The sequence below is a fragment of the Sturnira hondurensis genome, unplaced genomic scaffold (genome assembly GCF_014824575.4).
Source record: "Sturnira hondurensis isolate 20B ecotype Veracruz unplaced genomic scaffold, ASM1482457v3 Scaffold0002840, whole genome shotgun sequence".
Taxonomy (NCBI): Eukaryota; Metazoa; Chordata; class Mammalia; order Chiroptera; family Phyllostomidae; genus Sturnira; species Sturnira hondurensis.
The window spans coordinates 23,228,979-23,240,894 of NW_028075471.1; positions in this window are offsets into that span (position 1 = coordinate 23,228,979).

Sequence of the window (11,916 nt, forward strand, 5' to 3'; positions counted from 1 at the left end):
CTTTCAATTAATTCAGTCTTGCTAAAAATGAAGCAGAACCCAGAGCAGTAAGTTTCATAGCAGCTCCAGGCACTGGATTCTCTGCTTAAATCTAAAGGTAAGTGGCAGAGAGGGCTCAGTTCAAGGTGGGAGTTAAAATAAAAGCAAGCATTTGGTGGGGATTTGCTCTGTACAAGGATTTTCTTTCTTCTACGGATTTTCATTGCTAGCCCATTCCATCCTCACAGCAGCCCAAAGAAACAAGCACAATGCTCATTACTATTTTATACATTGGGAATTTGAGTGACAAAAAAATTGCTCAAGTTTACATGGCAAAATATGTGGCAAAACCAGAATTCAAACCTAGGTGCTCTGATATGGAGAACCAAAATCCCAAACACGATGCCTATGGAACAGAAGGGGAAGATGGAATGAGTCCACTAGGAGTTCAGGGAGATCAAAGGAATGTCCCTGTGTACAATTTGTGAATGATCCCTATCTTCACACTAGTTGTGTTTGAAGACTTGTTACAAGGATATAAAACATCATTTCACAACTTTGAGATTTTTACAAACAAGGAAATCTGGGTTTTATTTTAGAAGGAGAGAGACAGCGGCTGAGTCCTATAGTGTGACAAGCCAAGACTCCTTATCTCTTTGTGCATAACGTCAGGGAACAGGACTGAGAAAATCGCCACTGAAGACAGCAAACAAAGACTGATCGTGTTTAATCTCCTCTTATCTTTCCCTGTCCAGTCAGTAACTGAATGCATTGTTCAGCCTCCTGGATTGAAGACAGTCCATTTCTTTACTCTGTCTTGTTGATACAATTTAAATCACACAATGCTTGCAAACTGTCGAGGTTTTCACTATGGGAACTGCACGGGGCTGGAACTACATTTCCCAGAATTTCCATTCCTGCATGGTTTCAGATTTGGATCTGGCCACAGTGGAAGGGGAGTGGAGACTTGGAGGGCAGAAGATAAGAGACAGACGTTTCTCACAAGCTGGTGTAGGGTGCTGGACACCCCTGCAGCTCGGACATGTTTGTGCAGATCTGCTGGTTCTCCATGCAGACCTTGCACAGGGCCCTTGTCTCCTGTTTGAGCATTTCAGTGACCCTGGACTGCTAATCCTGCAGGACACACAAGATTGAGATTGGAAGTGACAGAGGCAAAGATCAGTTTGGCTCTTCCCCATTGTTTCCAGGTCGTGCTCACTCACTTGTCTCCACACCTACCATGTCACGTCATGAGGGAGGCCCAGCGTGCACCCCCATCATCACTGCTAAACCCTATATCATTATAAAGCTTTATTCCATGTCACACAAGGCAGTGGACTTCCCTGAGTGTACCCTAACCGCTGCAAACACCAACTGATTCAGTTCATATTTCCCCTTTAATGAAAGATTATTAACTTTTTTAAAGGTAGATTCATATATTTATATAAAGTTTCCACTTCTCAAAAAAAAGTGTGTGACAGACAACAGTATTGCAATTACCAGAGGAAAGGGAGGTGAAGGGAGGTAGAAGAGGACAGAGAGGGGGATAAATGGAGACCGAAGGAGACTTGGCTTGGGGAGGTAAGAACACAGTGCAATATGCAGATGATGTAGTACACTTGAAATCTATATATTTTTATTAACTAATGTCACACCAACATGTTCAATAAAAATTTTAAAAATGAATTAAAAATGGGGTGTGTGATACTATGTTCCTTCAGGAAGAAGTGTAGTGAGGATGGTAGTGAGCTCCACAGATGAGTGACGCCTTAAGACTTGGTAAAAGAGAGAGTGCTCAGAAAGGAAAGTGAGAAAGAAGAAAATTTGGAGACAGGGCATCAGAGAAAACAGGAAAAACACATGGACGTGTCTTTGCAAATGGAGCACAGATACTGATTTTCACTTTGATTTTATACTTAAAGCCACAGTATAATGATTCTTCACAAAAAAATCCTCAAAAATAATTTCAAGTTGCATCATAAGGAATATATCAAACTTCCCTTAAATAATTGCCTATTCTTATGGATGATTTTTGATACCTTTAGTGAAACCAACTCAATATATTTTAAACATACATTTTTATATACTAGTGTAATGTTTTTCTTAAGATACAGTTTTAGAAATGAAATATTGTGACCATATGGATTTGATGTTGTTACAATCATCACATAAACACATAGAGGCCTTTAGTCCCTGGCAATAGAGCTATGACAGATTTCTGGAAGGGGGACATTAGCTCCATGCACAGTCTCCAGGTGCCTTTGCCTAAGTCAGGTGACCAAAGGTTCAGGCTTCAGGAACCTGGGGAAGGGTGAGTGGTTCTGTCAGTGTCCCCACAGATGCACTTGCTGAGGGTCTTCTTCCCCACATACTTCCTGGGAGCAATCCACAGAATATGATAGCAGCTTGGAAATGACAACCTGACCCTGCTCCCCGGAGTTTGTCAATCATGTGATCTGCACACCTGAGTCAAAGTCAAAGCTGATCCTGCTTCAGTTGGCCCATTCTGCGCTCAGGAGGGTGGTGAACTTGTAGGCTAAGTTTTCCTGTGTTCTATGCTGGAAGAGTACAGTCTATGAGGAATAGACTTGTCATGTGGACCTTTCACACACTGTGGGGTTCTCACCATGAACAATATGTTGTTATTACTCTCATTATTTTAATGAGAGTCTGAGAGTCTGACATTAATGGATATTTACATACAAATTCTAAATAAAATATTAGGAAATAAAATGGAGGAGCATATTAAAATAATAATGATCCATGACATTTATTTCCTTTTTATTAACTTTTATCTTCAATGTTATTATTTTTCCTATATAATGTAAAATTATTCATTTATCAATACAATTTATTGTCCATTGGATTATTAATATATCAGTACTAGTATACCAGTACTCATTATTTTAATGAGAGCAATAACAATAATGATTGCAATTGATTATACAAGGCTCTTCAGGAACCAGAATGAAGAGAATTTGTTTCAGCAGTCAGAACAAAACCCCCCTCTATCTCCTGCTTTAGTAACTATATGGACCCTTGAATTAATATCAGTGATGACAGTAATAATGACAACAAAGGAGATTCAAGTGCAAAATAAGGAAGATTTTCTGAAGTTTAATTAAGCTTTTCAAAAAAAACCTTAAAAACAGTAATCAAAGAAAACTATGTAGATAAATTAAATGAGAGGATAATAATCTAAGCAAGCACCAAGACCTTATTGCCTTGGAAAGTCAGAATTTACTTATAAGTTGTCTTGGTATGGATATCTTTGGATTCATCTTCTTTGAAACTCATTTGGCTCCTGGAACTGGTATCTGATCTTTCGCCACGCTGTAGAAGTTTTCAGCCATTATTTCATTAAATAAGTTTTCCGTCCCTTTCCTCTCTTCTTTCAGTAACTCCCATAACACGTCTGTTGATCTAGTTAATATTGTGCCACAAGTCCCTTATTTTATCTTTATTGTTTTCTATTTTAACCTCTGATTGGTTAAATCCTTCTGCCCTGTCATCAAGGTTGCTGATCCTTTCTTCCACTTCTTCTAGCTTGACAATGAACTCCTGTATCAAATTTTTTTTAATTTCAGTTATTGTATTCTGTGATTTCTGATTGGTACTCTGTAAGTTAATGGTAAAAATTATGGAGGGAACCCGAAGAAACCTACCTACCACAAGCTAAAGCTTGTCCACACAACCTATTGGCCAAATTGACTACAAATGACATTAACAAATCAATGCACACCCAAAACTGTGATTGCATGTCAGGCAAGAAAGAGTAAAGATAAAGAACAATAACTATTTGTGTTTTTTAAATATTCATTTTATTCTCATCTGATGGGGAAAGGAGAGTGGGGGGGAGAGAGAGAGAGAGAGATCAATGTGAGAGAGAAACATCAATTGGCCGCTTCCAGCACATACGCCAAATGGGCATCAAGCCTGCAACCTGGGCATGTGCCCTGACCAGAGGTCAAACTAGTGACCTTCAGGTTATGGGATGACAATCCAACCAACAGAGTCACTCTGGCCAGGGATTTTTTGTTGTTGTTTTTTTCATCAAAGACTGTATCCTTCTGATTTTTCTCTACTATATCCAAGACTGATGACTTTTTAATTTTAAAAATGTATACATGCTTCATATTGAGGTAAGCTTTTTTGACCAATCTGAATATTTCATCTGCCTTACTAAAATATTATCATTCATAAAAAATGTGTTCAATGCTGACTTGATATAATCATGACATTCAAATCACATGACAAATTCAAAATGTCAAGCACAATACCTGGCATTTGACACAAGGTGAATACATATTAGATTTCTTCTTGAATTCATTACTGTGTGAAACATGACTGATTTCCTACATTTACACAATGGGATACTATGCAGCCACAAAAAAAGAAGAAAATCTTACTCTTTGTGATGGCATGGAAGACCTGAAAATTATTATGTAAGTGAACTAAACAAGTCAGAGAAAAACAAATACCATATGATCTCACTTACATGTGGGATTTAATGAACAAAGTAAACTGAGAAACAAAATAGAAACAGGGGCATAGATCCATAAACCAGACTGACAGCTGTCAGAAGGGAGGAGGAGAGGGGGACTGGATGAAAGAAGGTGAAGGGATTAGCCAAAGATCATATACTTATGACCTATGGACACAGATAACAGTACAGTAATGGTCAGAGGGAAGAAGGAGCAAGGCCTAGGAGGAAGGGGACAAAGAGAGGGAAGTGGGGACCTCTGCAATAGTGTCAACAAAGAACATAAAAAAAAAGAAGCCCAATTTTCACTGAGGCACATGGTGGCATGTGAAAAGACTATATTTCTATATATTCTACCTTCTTGTCAGCTAGGTGTGGCTTTATGCTATGTTGTAGCTATTGGGGTACAGATGAGTGCTAGGGTGCAGCTTAGCAAACAGCTGGGGTTCCAGGAGTCAGAGTGGCTCTGTGGTGGCATCTCGATGCCTCAGTATTCTGTTCTCTGTATATTTTATTTTTTAGATTTTATTTAGTTATTTATCTTTAGAGGGGAAGGAGAGAGAGAGAAACATCAATGTATGGTTGCCTTTCATGCATCCCCTGCTGGGAGTTGGCCTGCAGGGAACCGGCCTGAACCCAGGCATGTGCCCTGACTGGGAATCGAACCGCGATCCTCTGGTTCGCAGGCCCGCGCTCAATCCACTGAGCTACACCAGCCAGGGCTTGTTCTCTGTATATTTTAAAACAAATTTATATAGCTTCTCTACTCAGGTAGCTAGAAAAATTATGTAGTGTGGGGCTACTTAACACTTTGAGCATTATAGGTACTGATTGGCTTCATTACTGGTTATAGACTGAACTCCCAAATTCTGGCTTTTTTGCATGATATAAGTTAAATGGTGGACCCAGGCAAAACATGGAGATAAGCATACAGTTGTCATGACTGCCAAAAGGCCACAGGACATGGGCTGTATGGAAAATGGAGGAATGAAGTCTCCTCATTTAGATGAACAATTCAAATTCTTGACCAGAGGGCAAGCATGTCATTGGGAGAGTCTGTTCATTTTTTTTTAGGTAAAATAGAATTTTTATTGATAAAATGTATTTTCTGAATTTGTAAGCAAATATATTTGAAAATTTCAATGAAATTGGATGGAATTATAGAAATATGTATATAGTCAAAATTGAAAAAGAAATTTAAAAATATTTTATTGAATCAAATGCTCCTGAATGTTAAATAAAGTATTAATAATATATGTAACTGTCCCTGGTCTAGATGGTATTCACATGAGGTTTTATGTATTCTATCTATTTAGCTAGGTAGCTAATTTACTTTTTTTTAATTTTTAATTTTTATTTAATTCTTGATCAAGTACAGTTTTCTGTCTTGTATTCCCAGCCCTGCCCCCCCAGTGCTCCCCACCTCCCTCCCATTTCCGCCCCCCACCTTAGTTATTGTCCATGTGTCCTTTATACTTGTTCATGTGAGTCCTTCCCCTTTTCCCCTATGATTCTCTCCCCTGTTTGTTTAGAATACCTTTTAATGTGTTTCTCTGAATGTCTGAATCTGCTGTTTAATCTTGATATTCATTTCAAAAACTGGAGGGTGAGTCATTTTAATTTCTATTTAAATTTTTTCAATATACTGTAATTTAGAGCTGATTTGGTCCTGAGGAGCATCCAGATGGATGAATGGTAAGATAACATTAAACCTGCTGGATATTTGTCATTTACTCATTCATTAAAGTTAGAATTCACAGAGGAAAAACTTGTGTGCCAGTTGGGAAATAGTTCAATAAAAATAAATCATTAAATAAAATATGACAATAGCTTTGCATATATAATTCAGCAGTGGAAATTTTAACCTGTGAAACAGACAGCATATTTCATTTCCTCAGGGGAGAATAAGTTGAAACAGAGCTTCATACAAGATACAAAATCATTAATATTTGCTCAATCGAGTTTCTTTATGCTGCAAGTCAGAGAAAAATCACTTGATGAATGTATTGTTATTATTTCCAAATCAATGTTGAAATGGAGAGTAAAGACAACAGGTTTTCTTGTTTCTTCTCAGGTTTCACCATAAGTCTGTAAGAAATAAGCACATACTTCCATTTTTGCTACTTTGCATATTTTCCCTATTATTTCAGCCTCTAAGTCTAAAAGGGACCTTTGAGGTAGTATGGTTAAAGTCTTATCTCAAAGATCAATTCTATGAACAGATTTTCAGTATCTGGTGAATGCACTCAAATATGTGGAAATGTGAAGATCTTTAATTTTTTGGAGAAGAAAATAATGTCAAATTATAATAAAGTGATTTACTATTATTAGGTAGCTTCATACAATGGTGGCTATAAATTTAGTTACCTTGTTAGCAGACCTACTGGGGTTTCATTGGCTAATAAGCATTTTATCGTTAACCCCACCACTACTCTGTGAGAAAATGTCAGTTCATCTAGAGCTACCCAATTAGTATCAGGAGTGGAACTTGAACACAACCTTCCCTGGAACCTATATGTATGTTTTTATTACTCTCAAAACTGTGGGTTCTTCTGTTGATGAAATTCCCACATAATATACTAGTACTGATATATTAATAATCCAATGGACAATAAATTATATTGATAAATGAATAATTTTATATTATATATGAAAATAATAACATTGAAGATAAAAGTTAATAAAAATGAAATCAATGTCATGGGTCATTATTATTTTAATATGATCCTTCATTTTATTTCCTAATATTTTATTTAGAATTTGTATGTAAATATCCATTAAAAAGATTATTCCATGGTGGTTGTTTTTGTACTGCTGAGAGCAATATGAAGTTCATAGTAGCACTGAAGCATTTAGAAAACCCCTTTTACTACATTCTGAAGTACTTTTAAAACATTAGAATGAACTGTTCTTTCTTTAAGGCTTTAAAATTAATTTTTGAAATTATCTGAGCACATTGTTATTTATGGCATGATTTTTAAATAAATTACTTTATGTATTCTATGATGATTGTATTGTTTAGATTGTTCAGTCTCCCCAAGGTCAACCTGAGTACTTACAACTTGGGAAATCTTTCATTCTGTGCATTTTACATTTCTTAGCCTGGAATTGATAACAGTAGCCTGGACTACTACTGTTAATCCCCTGTACATTTGTTTCCACATTTAGGTTCTTAACTTGTACATTTACTATTTCCTTCACTATTTTTTATTAGGTTAGCTGACAGGATAAATATTTAGTTACTTTTCTCAAATAAAATGTTCTGGAACTAATTTATTGGGGGGGGTTCTTATTTATTTCTCTTTTTTAACTTTATTGCTTACTTTCGCTTTTCTTTGGTATATTTTGTCATTCTAACTGTTTGGATTGGACTTTTAAATTGACTTATTTTCTTGCTTGTTCTTGTTTATTAATTTAGGCTTTCCATCTGAGAACTAAATATCTATGCCTTACAGATCACAATTTAGTTTGTAGTTACCCTGCATAAAAGGGAGAAAAAGATTTATAATTGACTATATACTCAGCAATTTAGGTTTTGTGAGTAATTTTTCCTCAGAGATTGTTGAAGAAAGATCAGAAATACATCCCACATGGTAGGATGCTTGCCTTCATCATTTTCAGTATCTAGTTTTCTTATAATGTGATAAGTATTAAGTTTTGCTCTATAATTTATTGACAATATATCTTTGATCTATTTTAATAGATCATAGATACAGACTCTCTCTATATATATACATCTATATCTATACAGATTGTATCTATATACCATAGATACAGTTTATATCTATATACCATAGATGTAGACTACTTTAGTCATACTGAGGTGCAGTTGAAGAAACTTATTAAGGATGATATTTTCTTAAAAAGCTTTTTCTTTTTTCTTAGCTGTATTGTGATGTTTGGGTAGATATATTTTGTACTTTGACTTTGGTAAATGGATTCTGAGATATACTACTTGTTAATCATTTCCAGATAGAATTACTTATGAAAGTACATTGTTTTTTAATAAAAATTATGAAAAAGATTACCCCATCAAAATAAAAAAAGAACAAGAAACAAGAAGAGTAGAGCAAGAAAGAGAGACAGGTGAGGAGAGGAAAGGAGAAAAGCAAGCAGGGCTGCCTTCGGAGGTGGACAGCGGGTGGACAGAGCGAAAACTGGTGAGTGTGTGTTCAAACACACACATGCTTTTGTGAATATTGATGCTGCATAAATTTTATTGAACTTAACATAGCAACAAAATTTTCTTTAATTGACACAAAATAACAACAGTAACCCAAAAAAACCCAGAAATCTATAACCTTCCAGAAAAGATGTTAGGCATGAAGCCTGCTGACAAGGTAATTTCCTAGTTGATGGGTAATAAATATGAAGAGAAAGTTGGAGAAATATTGAATTGAAAAGTTCGGTGAGTGAGCCATATCAGCAGCCTCTGATGGGATCTCATAAAATAATTTTAAAAAGAAGAGATTGACAGTATCATTTCAGTCTTGAGTAATTCAAGTCACTTGGAAAATATAGTGCAGAAGAAAGCATTTGCATATAAATGGTATTTATTAATGATAATTTTTAACTTGGCATTTGCAAAAGTAAAATATGTCTTTCAATCAATAGAATAGTCACCAAGTCAGAAAGCTAATAAAAATAGTCCAGTTTCTACCTTCACAAAGGATAAAAATGCCGTGCAGGTGTTATTTAAAATAGGTAAAGTCCACGACATACTAGATTTACATAGAATCAACACTTCAGTTATACCTTAGTGGAAATACCAAACATGACTTCTTATTCACTTCGTGCCCCCATGTCTGAAAAACCAGCTACTTGGTCCCTCTCAGCCCTGCTCAGCCCACAAAGTCTGCTTGCACCAGGGTGTTCTGACCTCCTGGCCAGACACAGCCCTCGCACGTCACCACGATGACACGCTCCCTGGGCGGCGGACAGCTGTGCACATTCAGGGTCTGGCTTTGACTCCATTTCAAAAATTAAGTGATGCAACACATCACTGGGTGGAGAGTCGAGGGAGAAGATCCAGCATTTGAGAAACCGTCAAATGGTGCAAAAACATTTGGAAAAGCAGAAATATTGGAAAAATATTTACAAGTGGAAAACCAAAGATGGGAGGGAGGATGTGGGGCAGATCCATGTCACCCCTGCTCCTCCCGCAGGACTTCCCAGGTGCAGCATCTCCCTGCAGTCCACGCAGAGATGCCCTGTGTGGGTGGAAGACTGCACTCAGGTGAGTGGGGGACCCTGTGTCTCACTGCAGAATCATGGCCAACCACCTCTCAATCCGTCACCTTGTATTTTTCTTCTTGCTGTCTTTGTTTCCCTTTTCCCTCACCTCCACACTCTCAGATGGCACCTCCTGGATAAAGCAATAACTTGGTTTAACTTGGTTTCTGTTTTCTTTGGGACCAGGCTAAGACAACTACAAACAAGGTAGAGTATATAACTTAAAGAATAATGATTTACATTCCCTTTACTCCAGCTTTTCACACACAAGGAGAAATACAGGGGAATGCAACTTTGTTGTTAGAACAAAGATGATTCTGGTCTTGGAGTATGATGATTAGATTATAATAATTTATCATCAAGGCTTGAGAATATACATAAAAATAATGAGAGAGAGATTGTATTTGGAAGGAGCAAACAAGACATACCTTAAACTTGAGGTTTGGAAATATAAGATAAAATCTAAAGGATGTTTCACAAAGACCAGTTTACAATATTAGATGCCTGAGAAAATGTCAATCAATATAAAGTATAATATGTTTTACTCCCTTTAAGTCTATATATTTTTAAATTTAATTTAATACCAGGAACTTTATTCTCAGAGTCAGGGTTCAAGGCTGGAATTCTTCCCAGTTCTTCTTCTCAATTTACACTCCAATTTTGCCTTGTATTCAAAGGTAGTTTCTGCTATAACCTGAACAATATTTTGGATTTGAATTTATTGTATATAACTTATAGAATTAAGGTAATAGATGTAAAAGGATAGATAGATATGAAACACTTTAGTTAGCTTTTTTGTGGTGATATGCTCATTTCAATGAATTCAGCATTCCATACATAGGCATTTAAAAAATGACACTACCTCCAAAAAGTCAATAAACACTGTGCACAGAACAGGCAGAGCACATAAAGCCTACTTTTGTTCCTCCAACCCTGTGTCTAGTGAAAGTCAGGGTCAGGATCAAGGATACGTTTTAGGATGGAAGTGGCTGGTGGCCAAGGGGCATAAACCTCCAACTCTGGACCGTGGCTCTGCATGGAGATCAGTCACCTTTCCTCTTACGTCCGGCAGCTGCCTGAGGAGTAGGGCCGGAGTTCAGAATGTGGCTTCAACATTGAAACTAGATGGTAAAAAATAGATCTATAGACATATAAACACATTTGCAATTTTATGCTAATGAAGATACCATCTTTGAAATCAAATTTTTATAAAACGAACACACATGTTCCTCGTTTTCCTCCTTGTATTTAAGCTAATGTTGCAAAGATGCACTACCCTAACATATCTGCCTTGGTTTGTTTCCTTTGTGGTTTTTCATCATTTCAAACAAAATCCCTCTTTGGTTTTCTGAAATGAAAACATCTTCTGTATGATGAAATTTCAGGGCTGCTGAGAAAATGGTTTAAAATGAGAACATTAGCTTTTATAAAATTATTCAAATCAAAACGTTTTTAATCTGGTAATGCTTTCTTCTTCACAACAGATGTTCGTATTATTTTTTCTCTGTAAACTAGCTCTCACCCAGTCATCACTAGCTCTCACTCCAGTCATCCGAAGGAGCCTCTAGTTTTAGAATACAGACTCTCAAGTGGAAAGAGCCCCAGAGAGGGGGTGCCAAGAAGTAGGGATCGGCTTCAAGGGGAGACTTTGAGAAGACGCCGTTAAGAACAGTATCCTGGAAAACAGAGACCTCCGTGCAGGGTGTTGCTTAGGTTTCTGTGATCTCCTTCAGTTGCTGAAAACAAAGTATATTGAGAACTGCAAGGGGCCTGAGATCGGCAAGCTAAAAGTAACCTGCCCCAGTTTTGTGAATTCCAGCAAAAGATGCAAGTCTCTGCATTTTAGACAAAGGACTTTATTAGTCATAACAATAATTACAGCCAGACATATTCATCTGCCCATAATCTGATCTCCAGTTCCCACGGGGCAACATGAGAAGGGCCAGGTGGTTCCCGTACATGAAGTTGCTGCATAACTGGAGGGTTCCTCTCCTGTTTCCTTCATATAATCAATGATATTATCAGAGCCTCCTAGAAATAATGTTGCCCAAGCATCCTTGATGGTATCAGAAGTTCTAGTAACCACACGAAGCCTCGTTGAATTCACAAACTCAACCTGTTCCTTAGACTACATCCAAAGCATAGAAGTTTTCCTGTTGGTGAATATTTTTATTTACCAAAGTTCATGATAGACCAATCACTCTGATAAGAGCTTTACATAT